Consider the following 27,810-nt stretch of genomic DNA (forward strand, 5'->3'; position numbering starts at 1 on the left):
CTATGCATGGTAAAGTGATTCAGCTGAACAGGGATTCTTCCAGGAGAACTGATACACTTTAGAAGATGAGCCCAATGTTTTGGGAGGAGTGAGGCTACAACTCAGGCAGTGCTCAGGCTGCCCTGTTGAACAAGGGAGGACTGGGGGGGGAGAATGGAGGGGTAGATAAAGAAAAATGAGTTGGCCTAGGATATCATAGCCAATAAGGAAGGAGGGTCTGAGAATGCAGTGACATCAGCGAGTGGCTACTTGAACGGCTGTGAGCCTGAGCTTGCCCCTTTCCTCACTTCCACGAGCGGCTTTCCCTCTCTCCCACCCTGATTGAGTCAGGGTTAGCAGGGACAGAAGGTTGGGGAGAATGAGTTAGTTGCGGAGTTGCAGCAGAGGCAATACGTGACCACACCTGAGTCACAGATCAGCCACAGCAGAAACTGGAGCAAAAGGTTTCATTGATAATGAAATTTGGATTGCATTAAGTAGTGTGTAATGTTTTTTGGTCAGGGCAATGTCAGGCTTCGACATGTGTGACAAGTGCCCACTGACATGTTTGAGCTACATGTTTCAGGATGACCATGTAGCTTCTACAGACCGCAGTCGCCCAGAAGTAATTACATTGAGGACAGCGATGGGGCCAAGCTTTCATGGCACAGACCCCCAATGGACTGAGAATGGACATGGCAGGGTGTGCTTCCATGGCTACCCTGTAGCCTGTTAAAAGTGAGCAAAGTCCATGGTCTCAGCGGGGCTAGCACAGTCTAGTGCCCAGGCAAGGACGTGGCTACCTGGGTAATAATATATTTATTAGGGTGCTTTAAGAAAGTCAATTAAAAAACAATTATTGACTATCTATCAATATTGTATAGCGTAAGTTTGCTGCAGCCATGTATTCCATTAATGTTTTGGTTAAATGTATTTGCAATAAATTTTCTTTTAACTTCAAAGTCAAATATAAGACTCAATTTTCTTAAAAGAAAATTATATAATGATGGTTAATGAGGTGAGTGGGTAAGAGAGAAAGCTGGGAGGGGCCATGATAGCACTGCACGAGTTAAGAACATAAGAGATGCCATACTGGGTCAGACCAAGGGCCCATCAAGTCCAGTATCCTGTTTCCAAGAGTGGCCAAACCAGGCTACAAGTACCTGGCAAGTACCCAAGCACTAAATAAATCTCAAGCTACTATTGCTTATTAATTAATAGCAGTCTATTGATTTTTCCTCTAGGAACTTATCCAAGCCTTTCTTGAACCCAGTTATAATAACTGCTGTAACCACATCCTCTGGCAATGAATTCCAGAGCTTAACTATGCGTTGAGTGAAAAATAATTTTCTTCTGTTTTAAATGAGCTACTTGCTAACTTCATGGAGTGCCCCCAGTCTTTCTATTATTTGAGAGAGTAAATAACCGATTTACATTAACTTTTTCAAGTCCTTTCATGATTTTGTAGACTATCATATCCTCCCCTCAGTCGTCTCTTCTCCAAATTTAATAGCCCTAACTTCCTTAGCCGTTCCTCATAGGGCAACCATTCCATGCCCCTTATTTTGGTCACCCTTCTCTGCACTTTCTCCAGTGCAACTATATCTTTTTTTGCGTTGTGGAGACCAGAATTGCACATAGCATTCACCGTGGAGCAACCAACATTATGTCCATTAAGAAATGAGGATGTTCTTCACTGAAGTTTTTACTTGCCAGCTGGAAAGGAGAGGGCATAACCAATGTAGTCTGTGTTCCTGTGATAAAATCACAGAAAGTAATTACTAAGATGAACCAATCCAAACTTTATTGTATAAGATTCAGGATTCACAATTCTGGAGCCTGGTGATTTTCCTTTTTTGAAATCTGGCTCTCTGATCACACATCTAGATTCATTCAATTTGGGAATTGACTCTTACTGGTATATAAGTTAATCATCATGTAAATACTAAAGAAAGCTAAATCAACCATGCTGAATTTAAGCTTAGGATCCCTCCCTCCGCTACACACACATACACATATACTCTCTGCATGAGTCAAAATGATGGCAAAAATAATGACTTAGTCGAAGCCATGGAGATGGTAATGCAGAAGTCAAAGAAATGCAGTGGTTTGTGTCTTGTGGTTTTTATATGCCTAGTTTTCTATTGTTGAAAGACCACAGTTATTTTTTTAAAAAATACAAAAGCATTTGTGAACCTTCCGATGCTTCTCCAGGGTAAAGCTCCAGGTACCAAGAGCAAATATTCTCCGTGTCAACTTGTGTTTCTGAGAGAAGGGTAGAGAAAGATATCTTGTTTGGGCACAGCTGGCATATGCTGAGGATGACAGAACCAAAAGCAAATTCGATTTTCTTTGAGATAGAGTTTGCATTGCCTCAGGTGCACATGCAAAGTTTAAATGAAAAAAAAATCCCGAAAGGCTTAAAACTCTGTTTTGTGTGGAAGGGGTTCTTTTTCAGTAAAGTAATCTCCTTTTAATTTTCATTATTCCTTTCCTGGTTACCAGAGGAGAGAGAAAGAAATACACTGAAAAGGCTAACCATGATCAATTTTGCTTCATTCACTGACTGACACCAGAGCTGAATAAAAGCTGATCTTTTCTCTTAGAATTTAAGAACAAGTTGCATTATAGATAAACAAGAAGGTCAGGCTACACTGCTCCTGCAAATCTTGTACTGCTGATTACTGCTTCTAGTAGATGAATACAAATATCTAGGTTTTCTTTGTAACTAAGCAATAAAGTTTTGAAATATATAGAACTTGATTTTCTAAAAGCCATAAACAGGTTTTCTCCTCAAGGGCAGTGTCTCCAAATAGATTTATTTTGCACATACCTTGACAGGAATGAACCTCATTCGTTAGCCAGAGTAGTTTGGACTGATCTCATTCTCTGGTATTTACTGCTGATGCCCTTCTTAGTACTTGCATTGTGCCACCTTCTGGAGTTCATAGGTTGAAATCTGCATAGGCAACATATCAAGGTGCACTTTGAAATTCTTCTTAATCAGGCCAGTAGCTCCCAATATAAGTGGAAAAATTTCTGTATCTTTCTGCCACATTTTCTTGGTCTCTGATTGCATCTCTTAAAATGGCATCTCCATATGATCCACAGAATAGTCATTGAGTACTGTCACCTCTATCAGTAATGCCATGTTTTTCTCCTTCACCACGATATCCAGTTTTCTAGCATTGATCTTCCTATCTGTTGAAATGAGAATGTCTCAGGTGATCACAACTTCTTTGTTCTTTTCTATTCTGTTCGGTTTGTACTCCCAGTACTTTTTTGGCACATTGATGCTATAATGTTTACACAATTTCCAATGAATAGGCCATGCCTTTTTGTAGTGCCTTTCTGTATTCAGGCTTCTGGTTCTGTTTTATAGAATCTGCATTTGTCCGTTTTACCATTTTTTTTTCTATGCTGGCTGTGAACCGTCTTGTCTGTAGTCCACTATCCTGTGCTATATCTCTCATCTCTAGGTTTAAGTTCGCCTCTCCGTTAGCCACTGCTGTGCCTCATTTTGATCTCTGTGGGGTTGTTGAAGTAACTGTCTATACTCCCCACTCTATTTTTTGTTTTGTCAGCTATCTCTCCTTATTTGCTGGTCTGATTCTTCCAAGAGCTTTTTCTCTTGATTTGTACATTCTATTGCTTCTTTCCCCTTGTGCGTTGGTGGATTCCCAGTCATTCCTTCTATTCACCAGAATGATTGTCACAAGAATTGAGACTGATCCTGCTTGTTCACCTTCATACTTCAACAGCTTTTGAGCTTTACTGCTGTGTCTGAATTTACTATAGTTGACTTCCTATGTAAGACAAGAGGGAAAGAATCCCATATCAGGGGACCCTGATAATTCAAAGATCCCTGACAAGTACAATCTAATCTCATCTCAGTAGAACCCAGAAGTCTAAGCAAGTCTTGCTGTGAAGATCACAGGGCTCTGCCTGGAACATAAGGTAAAAGAATGTCTGCCAAATACTTAGGTTGCCCTCTGGACACAGTTTAAAAACCAGATATATATAATTTTACAGATTATTGGACACCAACATGGTTGTTCCAAACATGCAATATAATCATATTTCCTAGGTTTACATAGAATTTTGGCTGCAATTTTTTGAATTAATTGAAGCCTTCTAACTGGAATACTGTGTACAATTCTGGTCACCACATCTCAAAAAGGATATAGTTGTGATGGAGAAGGTACAGAGAAGGGTGACCAAAATAAGGGGCATGGAAAGCTGCCCTATGAGGAAAGGCTAAGGAAGTTAGGGCTGTTCAGTTTGGAGAAGAGATAACTGAGGGGGGATATGATAGAAGTCTACAAAATCATGAAAGGACTTGAACAAGTTAATGTAAATCAGTTATTTACTCTTTCAGATAATAGAAGGACCAGGGGGCACTCCATGAAGTTAGCAAGTAGCTCATTTAAAACAAATTGAAGAAAGTTCTTTTTCACTCAGCGAATAGTTAAGCTCTGGAATTTATTGCCAGAGGATGTGGTTACAGCAGTTAGTGTTACTGGGTTTAAAGAAAGGTTTAGATGAGTTCCTGGAGGAAAAATCCATAAAATGCAATTACAGCAATTAATAAGCAATAGTAGCTTGTGATTTATCTAATGTTTGGGTACTTGCCAGGTACTTGGATTGGCCACTTTTGGAAAAAGGATACTGGGCTTGAAGGACCCTTGGTCTGATCCAGTATGGCATATCTTATGTTCTTATGAAATAGTCCAATCTGGACAGAACATGTGAGTGAATATTTTAAAATCAGATCGGTCAAGAATAGATCGGAGCCAACTAATAAACCTAAGAAAGAAATATGAGCTGTGCAGGCTCAGTGGGTCCACCCCTAACTAGGGAGAGGGTGGGAATTAGATGATGATCCTCCTCTTCTAGGGGCATGTCCTACCATAGGTCACCGGCTTCCAGGAAGTAAAAAGGCTTTAGGGAATGTGAATATTTACATCAGAGCCAGGTTAAAAAGGCTTAGACCTGGTAAAGTTGTTGAGTCAAGCCATGATGGATCCATATTTATCAAGAACAATTTGTAACTTGCCCTAGTTTGATTCTGACCAAGCCCCATCCCACCCATTAGGATGGTATTTGAATCACCCAAACCAGCTCTTCAATTTCCATAATGTGTCTGAGATTGGTATATAGAGTCTTTCTTCAGTGCTACATAAGCATATTTCAATAGGAGGCATTAGGGATGCTTGAAGCATCAAGCTTTTAAAACTGTTCATTCTCAGGAGGAATGAGAATTTTTGTATTTTTCTCCACTTTTCTGTCTGTTTTACTCTGTGCTTAACAGAATATCTTTCTTCAGCAAACAAGTGATCTTCTCTTTGAAAAGCGCTGCAGTCTTAAAATAATTACGCTGCAGTGCATCACCTCAGGAAAGATATTTGTTTTTCATGCAGAATCTAATTTATGGCTGCCACGGGTTCTTCATTTTAGCCCTTTGCTCTTTATTAATATCTCAGCCTACTCAAGACAGCGACTTTTTGTTTTGTTCAGGACCCTGGAAATCTGATTGGAAGGAAATGTGTTACTATCCTTGTAACGTTTCCTCTCCGTTATTTATTGCTGTATTGCGTAACCGGGCTTGTGCTGCCATTGTAGCTGGTTTCATCTTTCGGCAAGGCCCTGGTGAATAAAGCTTTAACCTCAGTGTGGTTTTCCTAGATAAATGTTTTTAAACAAACAAATACCACATGTTAGTTGTTGTCCTGAGATAACTGGCTGCAAGTCCCTCTGGGAAAGGAAATACTTTCATAGCCCAAAAAAAAGAGAGAGAGAGAGAGAAATAATGAATTTTAAGCACTATCTAGTTACGATATTTCCAGACCAACAAATGTTTAAATACTGTGAAACCTTTTGCTTTTCCACGCTAAAGAGTCCTCATGGTGATAAGTCATTTTGACCATGATGTAAGAATAAAAAAATGTGTGTCAAACTTCAGCACACGTTTTCTTTACCCAATGCAGTAAGCTAATAGTATGTTAATGTACTGGGAGTTTAAAAAAGCATGCTAACCAGAAAGTGTGCTCAGAAAGACCCGCCTCACATGCATAAAACATGATTTAGGCACGGAAGACGTTATGCACACAACTCGTGCTTCCTGCACATAAATTCAGCGTGCAAGACCCATGCACCATGAACTCCAGGTTCAGCACCATAGCCTAACATTAGCCCCAGTAATCTGACTCCATCTCTGACCAGGAGTTAACTTTCCAGCATTAAGACAATTAGAGTTAAGTCTCCGCACCTCTGTGTATTGGAGAGTAAGAGCAGATGCCTTGATGAACATGGAATTTGCATGGAGCTGTGCTAAGTTATGAACATAATTCTACTTACATTCGTTTGCACATTTTTTTTTTTGTACCCTACACTTCTTATTAAATTGCAGTTGTACGCACAAAAATGTACACAAGCGCATTCCTTATTACATCAGCCTGTTACTAAGATTTAGAGAAAAAAACATTTGGGTTGCCTATGTGTGGTTTCTCTTTCACTTCCAGGTCATATCTGTTCAGTTTGGTGGATAAAATGACTTCCTGTTCTCTTTACAGTGAGACTGCAATGTACAGCCCAGGAGACTGTGCTTTCCTTGTCCCAAGTGAAAATGTCAACTCATAATCTATTATCTCACAAGAAGACTGCTTTATATTCCATTTTAGTGTACGGGACGGAGCAAACCCTATTAGAAAACTGCTGTTTAACAGAGTCCTGGCCCCTCTTCCCTCCCTACTTCCACTGTAAGCTTAAAGGGGCAAGGCTGTGGGAGAGCCATGTTGGGGGTGCAGGGGGAATTGGAGCTTGCTGGTCCTGGGGGATAAGAGGGGACTCACAACTTTGGCCCTGCCTGCGACCCACTGTGATACCTGCCCACTACGTTTTGGTGGTAAGGAGGCGGGAAAGGCGGAAGGGGACCTCTTAAGATCAAATAGCCTAATCAGCTGTAAGGAACTGCCATAAGCTATAAGCATCCTAACTGACACAGCAGTATAGAAGCATAGGCAGCGCTGTATACTGTATGTCATGTAGCACTACAGAAATGTTAAGTAGTAGTGCAGAAGTACCACTACATTAGGCCAGCTCAAAATTAATTTGTTTGTTTGGGTACTCAAATTTTCTGAAATTAGCAGTGAATTGGCTTAAACCACTTTGAACAAATCTGGGTAATTCAACCTTTCAGTCAAGTTTCTGCCATTTCCTAAAGAGAACGTGTATTAACGAAGCAGCTTGTCTGCATTAAGCACAGACCTGTAATACATTATGCTCTAAATTTATTAAGCAAGTTTTTTTGTTTTCAGTCTCTGTGACCATCCTTGAGTGCACTGTATGAGGCTAATCATAAATCAGCTCTAATGAAAAACTGGATTGCAGCTCACTGCGAAATGCAAGCCCCAGCAATATCAAGAAGCAATAAAACTTCTCCACTTCATGTTATCTGTAGCAATAAATCTTCTCAACTCTGATCTCTCAGTCAGTAGTAGAGCACAAAATGGCCAAGCTCTACCCAGACAAGGTCAGAAGTGGTTTATTCACAGAGATTGCAACTTAGCCATGCAACACTGGGGATATTGAAAGTAATGTTTGAGTAAATAGACAATGTTATGAATCCCTGACACGGTGTAAGTCTACGTCGTCAGTCTTAACTTGAGAGTTCTGGCAAAGAAAAGACTGGCAGTTTACCAGAGATACATCATTCTCATTTCCTTTATTCTACAATTCAGACTTCACATCAAGTCCAAAATAGTTTTACTCCAAGACCGATAACCCCAATTCAAGCAACTGCAGTTGTTTCAGTGTCATAGTTAAACCATCATCAGGCCTGTGATGTCAGTCAAGTATAACTTTCTTTTTATTTATATCGTGGCATGTAAAGTTGGACTAGTGCAGTTGGCAACCATTTGGAAAAATAAGGATAGATTGCATGGTGATTTTAATTTAAGAATTTTTTTTTCATAGGCACAAGGTTGCCAACTGCCTGTAAAAATAGCCCAAGAATGGACCTGCCTTTAAGGTCCATAAATATATTTAGGGTGCCTGTAAATTTAGCAGCAGTCGGCAACCTTATCAGCGCCTCTCTTCCATCTCCTCCCTCTGATGGCCTTGAACATTGCAGAAGCTGTGCTTTGGTGGTGGAAGGGTGGGGGCATCTGAGTGTGAGCTATGAGTGGAGAGGTAGACAGTCCCTGCTCAGCTGTTTCCACAAAGGGGGGGCTTTCTCTTTCCCTAGGCTGATCAGAAAGGCATTTTTAATGACAGCCAGTGAAAAAAGGTTGTGTTGTTTAAAAAAACAAACCTACAATCGTCAATAGATATTTTCCTTGGGAGTTGGCAGCCCTGTATAGGCACAAAACTTTTATTAGTATTTTTTTCCTATTTTGAATATTGAGGGATGTCTGGGAGTGCAGGGGTATATCCGGTCGCTAGTAAATGGTATGTTTGGAAGAGACATACCTGAAGAGAATGGATGGCTGGATGAAGGTTGAGCCAAGACCAGTAAAACTAGGCCTAGTGTGGGAAGCATCTTGACATGCAGCTGAAAGACTGGAGCGAGCTCAGGATCAGAAACCTGGGATGGAGTAACCGAGCAGGAACACCGGAGCAGGACCGCAGGGCTGAATGCACGGCAGGAACGAGAGCAGGTGAGCCTATAGCTCTTGGGTAACAGAAAGCATTCATAAAGGAGAAAAAAAAATATTGAAACCTAAATCGCCTTAATGGGTGGCAAAGCGCACGAGAAACATTTACACCCACCGTTAAATAACTCCAGCCCAGATACATTAGAAAAAATGTGGAGGACATATTTAACAAAATTTTCATTTGGAAAACAAAATGAATGAAAAATGAATTACCTTTTTTGGTTTTCATTTTGCTTCATTTTCTTCACAGAGTAGTTATCAGCCCCAGCGTGGGTCCCCATCAGTCTTTCCTTCTGTTGCAAAAATTAGGCCTCCTAGGCCTGCGTACACATTCCCCCCCATGCCTCTTAACCCATTTTTGGTCTTCAAAGTCCAAATGGACAGGAGCAATCCCCAGCCAATCCTGCCCCATCAGGTCAGTATTTTAGAATGGCGCAGGCTGACTCAGTGATGCAGGAACAATCCCTGCCCCATTTGGGTTTTAAAGACTAAGAATAGGCAAGAGACATATGGGAGGTGGGTTCAGGCCAAGGGCCTTGAATTCTTTTGATTTTTGGAAGCAAAAAATGTCCCATTTTTGTAAGTCCCATCGATTGAGTGGGATGGGCTGGTTGCATTGGAGCTGACCCCGGAGGAATTACATCTGTGAGTGGTGAGAGCGTTGTGCAGAGCGGGAGCACAGTGAGGACGTCAGACCCCTAGGGAGTGTCGAGCCTTTCAGAGCCCCAGTTTGGATGCTTCGCTCCTGCCCATCTTCTCTGTAATGTCTATTCTGTTCCTCCCTCAACAACTGCACCTTCATTGGAGAAGGATCAACTTCTGGCTGGATTGGATCTTCAGAGGAAGCAGCCTGAAGGGGAATTTACCTTGGTCTCAGTTTGGCAAGCTATTACGGATCTATAGAGGGATCTTTTAAAAATGTAGTGCATCTCAAGGCTAACCTTTCATCCATTCAAGCAAAGCTGGAAACAAAAGGTACTGCAGATGGATTCTGATGCAACTTTGTCTCGAAGTGCGAGAATTTAATGTTTTTAAAGCTGCGGTGGCTACTCAAAATGCCATTCTCTCTAGAGCTTGAATGCCTCAGAACTTAGCCTGTCAAAGAAATATTAGACATTTTAACTTCCCACATTTTTTTCTAATGTATCTGGGCTGGAGTTATTTAATGGTGGGTGTAAATTTTTCTCGAGTGCATTGCCACCCATCAAGGCGATTTAGGTTTCAATATTTTTTTTTCCTCCTTTTTCATTGCTTTCTGTTACCCAAGAGCTAAAGGCATCAACTGTTACTGCAGAGTTAAAATGAACTGTTCTGGTACCTCTTGATTTAGAGCCGGATAAAAAGTTGATATAATGCGTCTCTTCTTTTGGGCTATGGATATGGAGTTTATGGGCGCTAAGATGTGAATATTTCCAAATGCTTCTCACATGACTCAACTTGAACATAAAACATTTTGTCAATGCAGAATGCAGTAGAAGAAGAAGGGGAAACTTTTGCTCTTGAATACCCTGTTAAGTTTTGTGCTGGATATAAAGATTTACAATGTATTTTGGGATCCCAAAGAATTGCCTGATTTTTCTTGCTAAAGCCTGCTGCATCCTCTCTTGCACCTCATACTCCTGCGGAGTTCCATTCTCTTTGCGCTGATGAAAGAGGGGTCCCCTCGCTTTTTGCATGACGGCTTGAGATCTGCAGATCTAGGTGCTTGCTTTCTTATTTTTCCCTCTCTTTCATTTATAACTCTTCTTTCTTTCTGTTGCCTCTCCTTTTACTGTAGATCTCTTTTTTTTTAGATTTTTAAGTTCTAGAGTGGTTTTTCTAAATGGTTTTTTTTTCTCCATTTAAAAACTTCTTGTAATATGTTTGCGTGATCTTGTCTATTTCATAAATTTATTAAAGAGAAAGTTAAGACTATACTTACACACACATCTATTTCATCTCTAAAGAATTAGACAATATAATAGATTTGATCTGAAATTTTATATACATAACTACATCACATAAATATCAAGAGATGAATCAGAACTAATTAGAACAGTGATCAGAAAATCTCCACGTTCTCAGTCTGTTGTGCTCGGGGTGGACCCCTGTCCTGTGGCAGTACGGGAACTGGCCACAGGAGGCGGAGCACGAAAGGAGACAGAGGCAGTGTAGATCTTCCACTGGAAGCCCGAGGTCCCCCTGGGAGGAGCCCGTAGGGACCCAGGCCGCTGGGACTTAGGTGGGCCTCACAGGGTGTCCTGGGAGAGTCAGAGTCCGGCATGCCCACAGACACAGGAGGAGCGCTTTCGGGTTTGAGACTGGAAACAGGTTGGAGGAGAGCAAACCAGAATAGAGTTGGTGATGACAAGGCTAGGGACAGAGCCAGAATCAAGCAAGGTCAAGCGAGTAGGGTCAAAGTCTTAGGAATCAGTCCAAGGAGAGGTCAGCGAAGCAAGGGTCAAGATCCAGAGGTCAAGCAAAGTCGAAGAGCAAGCTGAGGTCTTTGGTAGGCGGAAGGCAGGCAGGCAGGTCAGGAACAAGCTGAGGTCTTAGGCAGGCGGCAGGCAGGCAGGCAGGTCAGGAACAAGCTGAGGTCTTTACCAGAAAGTCAGTCCGAGGTAAGACCAGGGAGACAAACATGAACACAAGAACAGGCAAGCAAGGAAGCAGGTAAAACAGGAACAAGCAGGAACGGAACTAAAACAGAAGGATCCTGGAACGAGACTAGGAACAAGCAGGCAGGAACAAACACAGAGGCAATCTAGCAAACAAGCCGACCCAATTTCCAAGGCAAGGAAGTGAGGCCAAGAACTTCCTTATAACATGCGATCAATCAGGGTGCGCCATGGAACTAGGCCCCGCCCTGGGACCTACATCAGAGCGGCTAATCCGCATGTGTGCACATAGGGGCGTGGCTAGCTGCAGATGCGCCAAGGCCTGGCGTGAGGCCCGGCGTGTGACAAAAGGCCTGGCAACTGCCATCGTGGGATGCCGGGGCCTAGCTGGACTTGCAAGGGCCACAAGGCAGACAGGCCCGGGACCTGCCTTGTCAATCTGAAAGTGAGCGGTCCCATGCACGGGACGACTGCAGATGGGGCACGTAACACAGTCTTCATTAAAAGTTCGGACTTGTTATGGTTTTGAGGTGTTTGATGGATTCTTAGGTGCTGCAGTGATGACCACTCCCACGGGGAGGAGCCCCGCGGGGAACTGCAGTACCAGGCTAATCTCAGATGCACAAACACAGAGATAGTCTTTATTATACAGCTTGTAGAGTTCACCAGAGGTGGCAGTAGTGAGTAGATTCCTGCAGCAGCAGTCTTGGGTCCTTGGCAGAGGAGACCCATCCCACAATGGTGGTATAGGGAGCTCCAATGCATATTGTCAATGAGGAGCTGTAGGTGAGACAAACTGGTAGATGTTAGATTACTCACACTCTTGTAGCTGTAATGGTGGAATTCCCAGCAAGTAGAAGTATTGGTAGCAGGCACCAAGGTAGACAACTCAGGCCCTCGAGGAGCAAGTACCTGGATATTAGATAGGCACCTGGAAAGAAGCATGGGGCCCCTGAGGAGCGGGTACCCAAGTTAGTAGAACCCCGGAGGGTAGAGAGAGCTTCCAGCAGCAGCAAGAAGCGGCAGAGCAGCTTAGACCAGACAAATCTAATCCTTGCTAACTCAAAGTCAGTCAGCAAATGGGCAACCTAAATACCCGGATGTTGTGACGTCACTCGAGGGGGATGCCCCCGAGGTTCACGCCAATGTTGGAATAAAGACATGGGTAGCGCATGCGTGTGCACCCTAGGAGGCCCTCAGGTGAATCATGGCGGAATGCCTTGCCATAGCCGTTCCGAGGACGCCGGAGAGTGCAGCAAGCTGACACGGCAGTCGCCATTTTCCCGAGGCTGGTGGAGAAAGCGAATATTGAGGTGAGGCATGTGAGACGAAGCCTTCTGAATCTGGATGCAACAGGACTTTTCTGCTTTCTCCCATCTCTGTCCCACCCCCTGCTTTTCTAGTTTGCACTGGTTATGAGGTATATAAATGTATTAAATAAATAAATATGACCATTAATACCAATGATATAGCGTGACACATACAACAAAATAGCACTACTATTTATGCTAGTTGACTACTTCCCTCGTGTCAGAATCAATGGGGCTTGAACCTGAAAACCCTAAAAGGCAAAGCATGGGAAACTTCAGATGAACCATGGGAGATGCAGAGACAAAGAAAAGCCAGGGGATATTTACCCTTCTGTTGCCAGGTAGATAGCCTCGCCTTCAGATGGTCCCACTGGTTTAGCCCAGACTGTGCCCTGATTGGTGATAGCATATAACTTACATTATTCTTTATTTTGTTCTGGTTTTGTTTTGTTTTCATTTTAATCATTTGAAATGAAATAAACTCTAACAAGAATGAAAACAAATCAAAAAGAAAAGGGAAAGAGTTCGCCCTTCCCCGCTGAATAAAACCCATTTTTGCTTCCAAAATGTTCCTCCCCCTCAGAGCAACCTCCCTGCTGTTACCACCCTGGCACCATCTTTTCTCATGATTTAAAACCTGAAGACCATGCAAGTACAAATTCATATATGGGGAGGGCAATTTTCTGAAGCCATTTATGTGAACACATTGACTGACTGAAAATTATCCACCCCTTACCCAGGTCAAAGTTGTGTCATGGCGCGTGTAAGTATTTGCGCGCACATCTCCTGGCCCTGCCCCGGAATGCTCATGCCCAAACCACTCCCACACTATGCCCCTTTTTGAATCGGAGTGAGATACTCGTCCATCGGGAGATGCACACCTTTGTAGATGGTTTTTAAACTCTGCTGGGCACGTGTATGTCCTGATTTTGCCATACATTGGGCTTTTAAAATTCGCCTCATAGATTGTATTTTCATATCTATGTGCGTTATTTGTATGGAAAAAGTAACTGCAGAAAAGCAGGTGTAAGTGTATTTGGGGACTTTTTTCCTAGGGCAGTTTTTCAGAGGGAAAATCTTGTACTTTCCCTTTGAGAAGTGGTGCAAAGCCCGTCCGGTAAAAGGTACCCATGGATTTTACATTAGTGCGCCCAGTTATGAAAATTGCCCCCTTTAAGTCTAAAATCATTCAGACTCTTTAGGTAGGTAAGGGATTAAAATAAAACAATGTAAAATTGCTGGTGCATTTGGATGGGAATTATTTCCATAACTGGAGAATTATTTCCATAACTGGAGAAAGTCTGATACTTCGTGCATAACCAGCATAGCTCTCTGCTTCAACGGCAGGGGAGAAAGTCTGATACTTCGTGCATATCCAACATAGCTCTCTGCTTCAACGGCAGGGGAGAAAGTCTGATACTCATGCATATCCGGCATAGCTCTCTGCTTCAACGGCAGGGGAGAAAGTCTACTACGTGCATATCCAGCATAGCTCTCTGCTTCAACGGCAGGGGAGAAAGTCTGATACTTCGTGCATATCCAGCATAGCTCTCTGCTTCAATGGCAGGGGGAATGAAGAAAAGTGGATCTATATACAGACAACAACCAACAAGGACTGAATCACATAGTCTGGGTAAACAAATAAGCATGGGTGTAGCTTGCTTATTGCGGCGGTTACTACCCCTAACTAATTAAGCTAAATATTTCACTTAGATGCAGCTCCAACACTGCTATTTGCATTAATGGTGGGGGTGGAAGGGAAATAGAACCAAAGGGTTACTAAGAGCCAAGAGTAACAGATAAGTATGAGAAAAAAAAAAGTGCGAAGCTTGCTGGGCAGACTGGATGGGCCAATTGGTCTTCTTCTGCCATCATTTCTATGTTTCTATGTTTCATGGCTCCTCCCCTTGTGAATTATGGAATCCCCAACCCTATATCATGATTAGTGATAGTGAAACACTTACCTAGTACACAATTATATTTTTGTATATATTATTTATTTATTCTATGCCCAACCTGTTTTATTTAGAATGCTTGTATTGTATTCAGTGGGCATTTTTAGATTTTTGTTCAGAGTATGAATTATGCTATTGGACAAGCCAGGCAGACAATAGAGACGTTGGTCTTATACCCTGTGAGTCAAGTCATTAGTCTTGTTAAAATTTTGCTGAATAGTGGACAGGTTACTTGGTCGTAGGCACAGTAGTTTTGATTTAGCACCTCAAGCTGAGTTCTGTCATTGTCTAGAGAACTTTTCTGCCTTACGTCATTAATACCATTTTCTTTTGTACCATGCTGTCCCATAAAGGATGTAAGTATATTCAGTGCTCCTGTTCATTATACAATTGTATGATATGTAGATTTATCATTTCATTTAACACATATTCTTATTAAAACACTGTATGCAAGCTGAAAAGATTTTTAGCTAGCTTATCAGTATGGGTAGTAAAACCTCTCAAATGTGAAATCATTCACAAAAAAGTAACCAGATGTTCTCAGATATGTAATTCTATGATATGTAATAAAATGACTTCACAGGTGACTAAGCTATACCCATTAAAACAGCATTAGCAGGAATCAATAGACATAGTAGATAATAAAGTTTATTGCATACTATAATAGTGATTAGAAAGGGGGAAAGCGAAATTGAAGGCTGACGCACTTCACTAACCAAAAACTGAGATTATATCACCTGCTACAGAAAGAAATGTTTAGAATATCAGTTGGCTTGAGTAGCAATTTGCATTTATTTTCATGCTAAAAGTATAAGGAATTTGCCCCGGTCTATTCACACACATTTTTTACATTTTTTTTTTTACCCCAAATGCCTAGAAACACTTGAAATGATTACTTTTGCAACATTTTTCATGAGAATTCACTACACGTCTCAGCTTTCTCTTTTCTCTTGGCCATAATACTGTTGGATTATTATATTTTGTGAACAGTAGTGTGTAGTTGCCTTGTTAATGTACATGTTATAAGTGATACCTCTTTATTACTCTATATAAGTTGGCATAGCTCTTGAAAGCTAGTCAGAAATGTATTAAGTTTGTCCAATGAAAAAATGTATTGCCTGTAACTTGGCTGACCTTTATTTGTCTGTTTTTGCAAGACTTTTCCCATGAATTATTAGACGCTTTGGAAGCAGTTTTTATAAACAGATAATCCCAATTTCTCCTGATAATATCTACAAAGGAAAAAAATAACTTTTCACATTTTTTTAGACTTGAAAATAGATCTCTGAGCTGGTTCCTAAATTCTGGAAAACACCGAGATCCATATTCAAAAGCCATCTAGATGAATAACTTTAAAAGTTATCCATCTAAATCGGGGTGGGCAATTCCGGTCCTCGAGGGTGTGCAAACCAATCGGCTTTTCAGGATATTTTTAATGAATATGCATGGATAGATTTACATACAACCAAGGTGGAGTGCATGCAAATCTCTCTCATGCGTATTCATCAAGGATATCCTGAAAACCCGACTGGTTTGCGACCCTCAAGGAACAGAATTGCCAGTCCCTAGTCTAGATGGCAAAACTGGTGCCTTCAGCCATTTATCCAGCTAGAATTTAGCTGGACAAGTGGAGGGCTATCTTTAAAATAGGCAGGTTTATTCGGCCGCATGACCACACCTACCTATCTTAAATATACCCTGTTAGCTGGAAAAGTTATCAAGCTGACTAGCAGAGCCACACAGCGGCTGAAAATGGACCCCAATAAAATAAAAGTCATGAGGAAAATTGTGCAAATGAACTTCATGGTATCATTTTAGACTGAAAATCATTGGATCTACAATGGGTTATTTCCTTGATGGGAAATGTAATGTACTTGGGGCTTGCTATCAGCAACGAACATTTCTTTATAAATATTCTGAACTAGTGATCAGTGCAGCCAAAACCCCTCAAACCAGGAAGCCTCTTGCAGTTCTGTTAATTATAGAGCAGTACTCCAATGTAATAAAAAAGAAAATTCCAAATATATATCAACTGTCAGTAATTTAGTCTGCCAATACCAAAAGCAAAACAATGGGCCAATGATTTAATTTAGAACAGGTGTTGAAATAAGTTCAAAAGCATAAAGTCAAATATCAGATCCAAATTAAACATTCAAATGTATTGCCAGTCAGAAACATATTGGCTGCAGAATACAATGATCTGTAACATACCTGATTCAATACTTCAGCAGTTAGTCAGCTACCAAGACCCTATAATGAAGCTGCAATATGTGAGTTGACTCTAGTTTCTGGAGAATTAAAAGTAATTACATCCCTCTTAATTCATAGGGGGTGGGGGGGTCATTCATGCAAATTTGGGATTGGAATATTTACATCCCTAAGTTACTCATTGAATTTGCCAAAGAAAAATAATTATATCCTGTGCTAAAAAATGCATCTAAAAAGCTGTGCAGTGTACCCCTCAAAAAAAAAGTTGTTTAAGCCCCCTTTACCTAGCCAGTCCTTATATGGAGTTTCATAATACATTATCAGCTTTATTACAATATGCATTACCCTCATTATCCTTTTCCTGATATGCAGAGTTGGCTTCTTTGCATCACCAACATAAGACCTGGGCAAAGAACGTGATCTTAGCATGTACCCACCATGATATCACACTGCTACATTAACATATACTCAAAAGTCCTACTCTGTAGGGTTCAAAGGGGAAATTGGAAAAAAAAATCTTTGATGGCATAAAAATATTTTTATATTTATACTGACCTAATTTGGAATGCTAAGCATTAGCTTGTGAGAACTCACTTGCATTTACAAATGAAAGGAAATAGAAATATAGGCTCACCTCCACTGCACCCTTGCCCTCACTTGCTATGACCAGAATCACACATCAAGGGATGCCATTTGCTTCACATGCAACACATAAGATGTTTGCACAACTGGGAAACTCATTCTCCACGCCACAATTTTCAGTATATAATGGTCTAATCTCTGTAAATTTGCACAATATTGATCAAACCATCCAAAAGAGGGTAAAGGTGACCATCTGGCTAGGACATTGCATCCATCCTCAATATGATGTGAGCCTCTATTATAGAAACTTCTTGACACCCCTTGTTTTCACATACAGGGCATGGATACTGGATATACTGAGTTAAAGAAGAGAATCCATTCTGAAGGCATCAATTAAGTATGTACTGTTTTTAAGCAGGCCCTTCCAAATCCACTGTGGGATTAAAGGAACCGCAGCTTGTGGCTCCATGTCTTCTGTAATGGTGATAAAACAGGAGGCTTACCTGCAGAGTCATACACATATGAATCAAATACACAGCCATCATATATAATCAACTTCGCTTGCAAGTCAAATCACACCATGGTTTCCTGTATTGGCAGCCCTTTTTTTAAATTATTTCTCCCATCTTGTATCAACTCTGTCACTTTGTACATGGGTCCTTGTGGTCAAATATGGGGTTTTGTCAGGCTGCCTCAACTTGTGATTTTAATCACTATCTGAACAGGAGTTAGTGAAAGCCAGAGATACCCCAAAGGGTCCGTCTGTCTATCCCAGTAAGTACTTTTCTGTTACTTTTTCTATTTGATCTTAGTTTAAAAGATGTGTGTGAGACTTGGGAGAAGGGGTTTTATATATAGCTGACATGTCTTAAATGTCTTTGGTTATACTAATAGTTGTGGCTTACAGGTTAAAGTATTATAAGTTATATTTAAATTAGATTTGTTATTAGAAGTTGCCTGACATGGCTTTTCTTGCTTTTGTTTTTCGAACTAATGTTAGGAAGTCCAGGAATTTATTCCTGGCCTGGGTAAGTGATTGGGTTACTTTGCCTTCAGCCTACCAAGCTGAGATCACCAAAATGGCAGGATGCCCTGGTGACTACGGAAGAGTACAAGACTACGGAAGAGTACAAACTGGGACTCCAAACCTAGGCATATGCCTAGGTTTGGAGTCCCAGTTTGAAGGTGCCCACAAATTGGAGGGACTCCTGCAGTTCTTTGATTTCTGGGGGAAAAACCCCTATGCCTGGTCCTCTGCCTATGGGCGCCTATACTCTTAAATCCAGCCCTGGGTTAATTTTCAAAAGGTTTCCAGGTGTAAAATTTAGTATAGGTATACACATGTATAAGCTATTTTGGAAGCGACATGAGTACATGCGGCCTTGCAGTGTCACATGTAAATATTAACAGGGAAAAAAGGGTTGGTTAGGGATATTCTGGAGTGGGGTTCAGAAGTACATGTACAAGTTGGTATTTTGTAACTAGTATACATGCATTCATTACTGAACTTATCCATAAACTTTCTTCCCTGCTGATTAGATCGTGGAAATGAAATTGCACTTGTCTTTTGTCTGCAGTTTTTGGGTGGAAGGTCAGGGCTAAGTGGTAAGGAGTCAGGGTGGAGATCTGGGTGAACTAATGGAGCTGTCAGCAAACAGGTGATTGCAAACACACAAGCAAGTATTTTCAGAGGCATTCTTTATAAAACACATGCCTTTGTGTATAACATATGTACGTACTTTTCTGAAATGGACAGAGAAAGTATGCATTTTCTTGCATTACAAATATACCTGGGTACTGAAACATACACACATACTTTTGGGACAAAAATACACAATATCTTATAAACTGTGTGGCTCCCATAGCACAGTTTAGAAAATACTAGCATAAATTGGCGTGTTCATTTGGTAACTTATGCAGACCATTGAAAATTGGGTTCCCTATGTTTAGAAGGGTGATGAGTACATTTCTTTCTGTTGTATCTTTTGTTTGATTGGCTTTACACATGCCTAACTGCAAGTGTGAAATAATTTGCAGTTTGTAGAGCATGCTTATGTCACTGAATGGTTACTAAATTCATTTTGTTTCAGTGAGAATAATCAATGAGTTGCTAAATGAAAACACTGATTATTCATTGGTATATCACACATGCAGCATATTTGTAATAGTAGGTCTTAGTTCTTTAATGTATGCTTGCCATTTGTTGCTTCAGTGGAGTCTGAGGGTTTTATTCTACCATTCAGTGTTATTCTCGCATGCATATTCTTCAACGTGTTACTAGCTTTTCTTTTCCATCTTTGCTAAATGGTTGGATTTGATGGATCATTGTGCTGATACTTTGACAAACATTAGGTAAGAGAAGGTTAGCTTGGAGAGTAGGGAGTGCCTCCCTTTGAGGGTGCTGGAATGGCCGTCCCCCTGGGAAGGTTTCTTAAGCAGCTCTCTCCAGAGGGACTGGGCAGTGTGAGTTACTTTGGAAGTTAGAGGACGTTTGTAGGAGTTTTTCCTAAGTTTGGATTTTGGGCCTTCTCAAAGGACTCCAACTGGAAGTCTGTGAGTTGGTTTCGGGATCTGCCCCACCTATCCACTCCCTGATGGGTAAGGGTCTGCAACACAGGATATTTTGGGCTTTTGAAAGACTTTCATTTGTAGGAAGCCTGGTGAAACCCTACACACAAGGAATCCTGTATCTGGGGCTGCCTAGGTTAGGGAAGACCTGCCCTTTACACCCTCAATGAGGACAGAAGAAGGTGGTGACCTGAGGCCAGGACCTTCTGGTGTTTCTCTCAGTTTTGGGAAGTGCGAGCAGACTTTCCCTTTGAAAACTGGCCCAGACAAAAAGTACCTGTGGAAATGTATACCACCTGCTTTTCTATAGAAAATAACGCACATCAAGAAAATGCAGTCTACACTTGTTATTTTCCACCACTGACCTAAATGCACCCTCCACCTCCCCCGTCCCTCCCCCGGAATATTTCGCCTCTATGAGGTAATTGTATGCGCATTGTAGAATAATGTGCACTCTTATCCACATAAAGGAAGTGCAATGTTCAGACAGGCCTTTTACACCGGTAAATGGTTTTTGAAAATGGTCCTCTTGCTGTATGCTACAGTAAACGGATAAACACCTCAGTTCTCCTATCTGCCTGGTGCCAAATAAAATGCCAGTTTTCATCAGTTAAACATATGCCTAAGTCTTCATTCCAGTATTCAGCAATTTTAACTGGGATAAAATTTCTGATATTTAACATCATGCTAAGGCCTGTACAATGCAGAAATTACTCCTGGGGGAATTCTGCGCTACTGCGGAGCACAGAATTTGCGCAGAATTCCCCCCTCCGCAGAATTGCCATTTTCTGCACAGAATTGCCAAATTCTGTGCAGAAAATAGCAGAGGAGACCCCGGCATGCTCCGTTCACAGCGAAGATGAAAGCCCAGTGCGCCGTTCATGGCGAAAAGGGAAGGCCCCCTGTGATGTGAACAGACTGTGCTCTGCTCAAGGTGAAAATGGAAAGCCCCCGTGTGCCGTGAACGGCGCGCCAGGCCTTCATCTTCGCCACGAACGGAGCACATCCCACGGCACACGGGGGCCTTCCGTTTTCACCGCAAATGGCGCACTAGGCCTTTATCTTCGCCGCGAATGGAGCGCATCCTGCAACACACATGGGGCCTTCCCTTTTCACTGCGAACGGTGCGCCGGGCCTTCGTCTTCACCGTGAACGGAGCGCGTCCCGTGGCATGCTGGTGAGAGAGAATATGTGTGTCAGAGAGGGGAGGGGAGGGTGAGAGAGAGCAGGAGGGTGTGTGAAAGAGCATGGGGGGGAATGCCAGTGAGAGAGAATGTGTGTTTGAGAGAGGGGAGGGTGACAGAGAACATGGTTGGTAAGAGGGGGGGTGGGGAGTGTGAGAGAGATCATGGGAGGTAAGAGACGGTGGGTGGGGGGGATGCATGAGTGTGGGCTTCAGAGAGAGGGAGCCTATATGAGGGGAGGGGGATGCCGGTGAGAGAGAATGTGTGGGGGAGAGAGGAGAGGGGGTGTGGGGGAGGGTGAGAGACAGCTTGGTTGGTAAGAGGGGGAGTGGGGGGATGCTTGAGAGTGGGTTTCAGAGAGGGAGCCTATGTGAGGGGAGGGGTGTGGGGGAGGGAAGGGTGAGAGAGAGCAGGAGGGTGTGAGAGAGAGCATGGGAGGTAAGATAGGGGGGCTGGCGGGATGCTTGAGTGTGGGTTTCAGAGAGAGGGAGCCTGTATGAGGAGATTGTGAATGAGTGTGTATGTGTGTGTGAGAGATTGGGAACTCATGGGGTAGATCTTTAAAAAATATGCGATCGCGTACTTTTGTTCGCGCACCAGGCGCAAACAAAAGTACGCTGAATTTTATAAGATACGCGCGTATCTTATAAAATCCGGGGTCGGCGCGCGTATCTTATAAAATCCGGGGTTGGCGCGCGCAAGGGGGTGCACATTTGTGCAACCTGCGCGCGCCGAGCCCAGCGCGTGCTGCCTGTTCCCTCCCCCCACCTTCCCCTCCCTTCCCCTACCTAACCCACCCCCCCCGGCCCTATCTAAACCCCCCCCTACCTTTGTGCGCGCCGGCTGGCAGCCCCGCTCCGCCTCCGGTCCCGGGGGCTGGTCCGGAGGCCTCGACCACGCCCCCAGGCCGGCGCCACGCCCCCGGGCCCGCCCCCGAAACACCACATCGTTTCGGGAACGCCCCCGGACATGCCCCCTCCTGCCCCTTTTCGAAAGCCCCGGGACTTACGCATGTCCCGGGGCTTTATGTGCGCCGGCGGCCTATGCAAAATAGGCACGCCGGCACGCGCAGGCCTTTTAAAATCCGCCCCATGTGTATGAAAAAGGGATTGTGTGTATGTGAGGGTGTTTGAAGGGATTGTGTATGTGTGAGACAGAGCCTGTGTGAAGGGCTGCGTGAGAGAGAGACATAGGTAGCCTGTGTGAGGATGTATGTGTGAAAGAGAAAGGGAGCTTGTGTGGGTGTGTATGCAAGAGAGAGGGCCCTGTATGTGGGGATGTGTGTGTGTGAGAGTGAGGGAGCCTGTATGAGGGTGTGTGTATGTGGAAGGAACACTCTTACAGTGAATTTCTAGGGAAATTCTGCTCAAAATATTTAAAATTCTGCAACTTTAAGTAATAACTTTTTTCTGTAATAATTTAAAATGTAATTACTTAAAGACTGTCATGTAAATTGTGTTATTTTGACCAATATAAAGTTTGCAGAATTTTCAGTTTTTGTGCGCAGAATTTTAAATTTTTTTTGCGCAGAATTCCCCCCGGAGTATTCTATTTAATGTACACTTACAGGTTAATAACCTTTCCAAAGAATTCAGCATTCTAAGAAGATCATCGAAAGTGGTGTAGGCTGGTAAATTATTTATGGAGTTTAAGTGAGAAAAAAGGATTGAAGCCTTCCTCCCTCCCATAACTGAAAGAGGAAAATTAAACCCTTCCATTTACCAAGAACCATATCAGCCACAAAGTACAGGCCAAAATATAGTGGCTGCATTGTAAACAAGAGACAGGAGAAATATTCTCCAGAAGAACTGTGAAAAATGTACACACAACTCTTCACATCTTAAGTGTATCAGGGAAAAAGTAGGGCTAGCCCTACAAATCTTCTATATTTTGGAAACATTGAACGAGTCTTTAAATAGACCTTTGGAATTATTTTGTTTGGTACAAGGACTAAGTAAATCCCACCCTGATGATAAAATAACACTAATGCCAACTAGTCAATCATTGGCTGATTATTTTGAATTAAAGATAGACGACTTATTAGTGGATGTAGTAATAGAACCTCCCGCTCAGTGTGGCCTCACTGCTCAGGAGATTCAGCCAGCGGACTACATTTGAGAGTGTCTCTGATAGAAATTGAGAAATCATTGACCAGAATAAAAAAAATCATATTGTTCTTTAGACCCTTGCTCAATGAGTGCTTTGCACTGTTGTAAAGATCAGTTTTCAGTAATAATTCAGCCTATAGTTAACCGGTCCCTTGAGACAGCTTTATACCCTGATTCCTTGAAAATGGCAATTGTTAGGCCAGTTTTGAAGCAAGAGGCTCTTCCTGCAAATGAATGCTCAAGGTATAGACCGATATCTAATCTCCCATCTTTAGCAAAGGTGATTGAAGATTCAGTCCATCAACAACTGCTTTCATTTTTAGATGAGACCTCTTTTTGGAGCCCTCATCAATGTGGGTTTAGAACTAAACCTAGTACTAAAACCTTGCTTCTACTTATGAATATTTACTTCAAGTGGATGCCAAACACAGGGTTGTAGTTTTGTTTCTTGACATTTCATCAGCATTCGGTACAGTAAGTCATGTTGTTATTGCATCGGCTTTTAGTCATGGGCATTGGTGGGCAGGCACATGCTTGGTTTGTTTCGTATTTGCAGGGTAGAATGTTCCAAGTTGAAAATAGTATTGGTAGCTCTAAATGGAGTAAATTGAAAATGGGTGTATCTCAGGGAAGTTTATTGTCACCCATTTTGTTTAATATTTATCTCTCACCTTTTAAGTCAGGGTTTTGGATGGGAGAATCCCATTTTTTTAAGATCTATGCTGATGATATTGAGCTTTACTTTCCTGTGGAATTAGATCTAGCGCAGACATTACAGGAAGTTGTTGAAACACCTAAGATAATACAAACTTGGAGTAATGAAAATCAGTTATTCCTAAATGTAAAAAAGATGGAAACTATGATTATTTCTACTTATGATTGTTCTTGTCCAGGATTCATATGTAATGATACTCTGATTCCATTCAGACAAGATCCGTAACTTGGGTTTTGAAATAGATTCCACTCTAACGTATGCTGAGCAGTTGAAAAAAGCAGTAAGATCAGGTTTTTATAAACCATGATTTCTAAGGCACCTAAGTTATATTTTGGATATTGCAGATTTTTAAAATGTTTTGCAGGCATTATTAGCAATGGTAGACTATTGTAACGCACTTCTAGTAGATTTACCAAAGTATCATATTAAGGCCGAATAGATACTACAGAACACTACTGCATGCATGCTTTTACGCAGCAATATTGGAGATCATGTAACATCATTGCTTCAGAGATTACAATGGTTACCAAATAGAGTATAGAATTAAATTTAAGTTCTACTATTGGTATTCAAAGCACTGAAAAATACTGGCCCATCTTATTTGTCTACATTATTAAATAAATATATGATTATTGAAGCCTGTCAAAATCAGGGCGGGTCTCAGTTCCAAGATATCTCTAGGATAAGGAATAGAACTGTGGCCCACGTGGATGAGAAAGGACTGGCTCTATTGTCCACTTTTGTGAATAGCGACCCCACAACTTGGCAGAAATATGAGATGAACAGCCTGAAGGTTGATCAGTAAGAAGATATGAATAAGCTTTGCTGCTTTAGCAGCACCTAACAGCACTATTTGTGCTATTTTTCTTTTTAAAAAGAATGAAAATAGAAGAAAACTTGCGAGGATGATGATTTTCTCCACAGACATCCTAAGCTCTCCAGCAATACTTTTGAGTTCTAGATGTTATAAAAGTCAAGTAGGAGAAAATAACCACCACTCCTTTTTTCCTCAAATTTGAGTCGAGCAAAGTGTGTTTTTCTGGGACATCACAGCCTGAGGGCTCTGGGTTGCTAACCCAGGCTTCATTTCCCGCTGGAGACTCCAAGGCTTCCAACCTCAGATTCCAGATTCCTTGGATTTGTTGAAGCATCTGGCTGGGCAGGTCTCCCACAGAATGCTGGAACAGCGAGTCCTCTGCTAGGCAGTGCTGTAGTGGAAAGAGACTGAGAGTTATGAGTACACAATAAGAAGCCTTCAGAGTCCCAGGTAGAATTAGGAGAAGGTCCGAGACAGGGAGAGCAGGCCCTCGAGGAGCGAGTACCTGATCCCTTAGAGCAGAGAGACTAAGTTGTATTGTACTCACGTAACAGTAACAGAGATTCCACTAGACGAGAGGTCTGGCACCGGAACAGAGGGCGGGCCCTCGAGGAGTGAGTACCTGATTCCAGTGAAGCAGTACTGTGGAATAGATGGTAGTTGTACTGACAGATGGAAACTGTTAGTGAAGTCTTCCAAGTAGAAAGGTTTGAAGATGCAGGTAGCAACTCAGGGAACATGGGCCCTCGAGGAGCGAATACCAGTTTCCTGATAGCACCTGAAAGAAGCAGAAGAGGCCCCTGAGGAGCGGGTACCCCGTTAGTAACCCCGAAGGGTGTAAGAGTTCCAGATAACGCTGGAGTGGCAGAGCAGCTTCGGTACGGAGAGTGAATCCCATCCGTAGGGTTCCGTTGCTAACTCGATGAGCTAGCAAATACTGTAGGCTTAAATATCCAGGCAGTGTGACATCATATCAGGGGGACACCTTTGAGGTTCGCGCCAACGTGTGAATAAAGATGAGGGCGGTGTGCGCGCACGCCCTAAGGTACCTTTGAGGAGCATGGCGGGAGGCAGCACCAAAGCCGGTCCGGGGACGCCGGAGAGAATGGCAAACAGACGCCGTGACAGCCAGTAGTCCGAGGTGAACAGGAGGAGCTGCAAGTAGTGAGAGGTAGGCGGGGTGAAGCCGTCGAAGACCAATGGTCACAACACCTATATCCCAGTTCAAAAAAAAGAAAAACTGGGTCTAAGTATGCTCTGATTTTGACCAGTCTTCTGTGATGCATTCATTTCTTAAAAGAGCAGAGGGATACAATTTTCCTACAATACCAAACCAGGGTAGGATTCCCGATTCTTGAACACCTTAAAAATAATATAATAAATAGATAAAAGTGCAAAGATGGAGTTTCAGAACTCTATGTTTAATGCACGAATACCATTCACCAATTCGGCATAGTTACATTTTTCTGTATCTGTAGGAAAAGCCAAACCTTTTCTACCAGCCATAGGCATCAGGTCCTCATACCCTCAGTCACCTTTACACGCTGGCGAATTTCTATGAATCTTCCATCTGGCATACCTTACTAACTGGCTGAGAGCTAGAGGTCTACATCATGATGTCCATGAAGATATGGCCCATGTACTATATCTAGATGGATGTTTGTTCTTACAGAAGCTCAAAGGAATTAGATCTCAAATTGTAGAGCAACAGATGGTGGTCTAGTTTCTCTACATGAGATCGGCTTATCATTCTTCTGTAAGGTGCTCCTACTTCACCAAGTTTCCATTGCTGCCCCTTCCATCAGTTTTAACGATATCAGTTTCTGCCTCTGGCCCTGCAGTGGCAACAAATTCAGCCTCACGTTGATAACATGAATGGCACCATTTAAGAATAACACGGCAAGTCCATCTAAGCCTGCTCTGTATTTGTACAGCTGTCTTTTCCAGTTTAGAGAAAGTTTTCAGTATATCCTAGAAGAGGAGACCAACAGCACTAAAGCTTGTCAGGTTCTCAAGTTCTAGATATAATTTGTATATTCTTACTTATAAACCTATCAACACATTTGTATAAATAAATAAACACATTTTTAGGTGGACCTGTCTTAACCTCATAATATTTCCGCCTAGTTGTGGGATCACTCCTCACAAAAGAAGATAGAGCAGGTCCATTCTCGTCTACATGGGCCACTTGTATCTCGGAAATGAGACCCACCCTGATTTTCCAGGCTTCAATAATCATATATATGAAGGAAAAATTAAATGCAATTTCCATCCATACATTCCTCTTTTTCATCTAAAGAAGTGACTGGTTGTGTGCTTTGAATCTCAGAGAGCTGTTATTTCCAATGGTTTCAGGTGAATCACTCGCATTATCTTCACTGAGTGCCTAGCTGTAGTAAAAATGCACCTGCAGCATCAGAGCATCCAGATCTCCCCATACCTGTACAACTAGTTAGTCTCTATGAGCATCAAGATGATGGGCCCACTTCAGTTCAAAAAACGATTCTTCCTTTACAGTAGTTATCTATGGGAAATACCTTCACGGTAAGCAAACTTGCTAAAGATACAGTGAAAGTACAATGGGAGAGGTAAGAAGAAAGCCAGGATAAAGCAAAGTTCTAAAATCTAATCAAGAACAGCATGTCAAGGAGTAGTTGATAATCAATGGTGTCAAAAGCAGCAGGTAGATCGAGGATGAGGATCGAGTAAAGACCCTTGGCTTTGATCACAAATAGGTCACCCTGGTAGCCATCAACATTTAGGGGTGCTGCCAGCAGAGGTAAGGTTGACTTCAGAGAATGGCGGGGGGGGGAAGAGGAGGGGCTCCCTAATGTTTTATGAGTCTGAATCACTGATTTGAGGGGGGGCTGGCCCACCTCTTTACACCTTTCTGGTTACAACTTATTACTTCATTTCAGGGAGCTTGGTGGAGTGAGGGGCATAGGCCTGCTGGCATAAATTTCAGTACCCCGGAGTGGGGGGCGTCAAAGGGGAGGGATGTTTTGGGTAGGGGCTTCAATGATCTCAGTATTTAATTGGCTATATTATTTTTAATATAGCCAGTTAAGACTAAAGTTATCCAGGTACATGTGCCTAGATAACTTTAAACCAAACCAGCAATATTCAAAGATAG

The sequence above is a fragment of the Rhinatrema bivittatum genome, chromosome 10 (assembly GCF_901001135.1).
Source record: "Rhinatrema bivittatum chromosome 10, aRhiBiv1.1, whole genome shotgun sequence".
NCBI lineage: Eukaryota > Metazoa > Chordata > Amphibia > Gymnophiona > Rhinatrematidae > Rhinatrema > Rhinatrema bivittatum.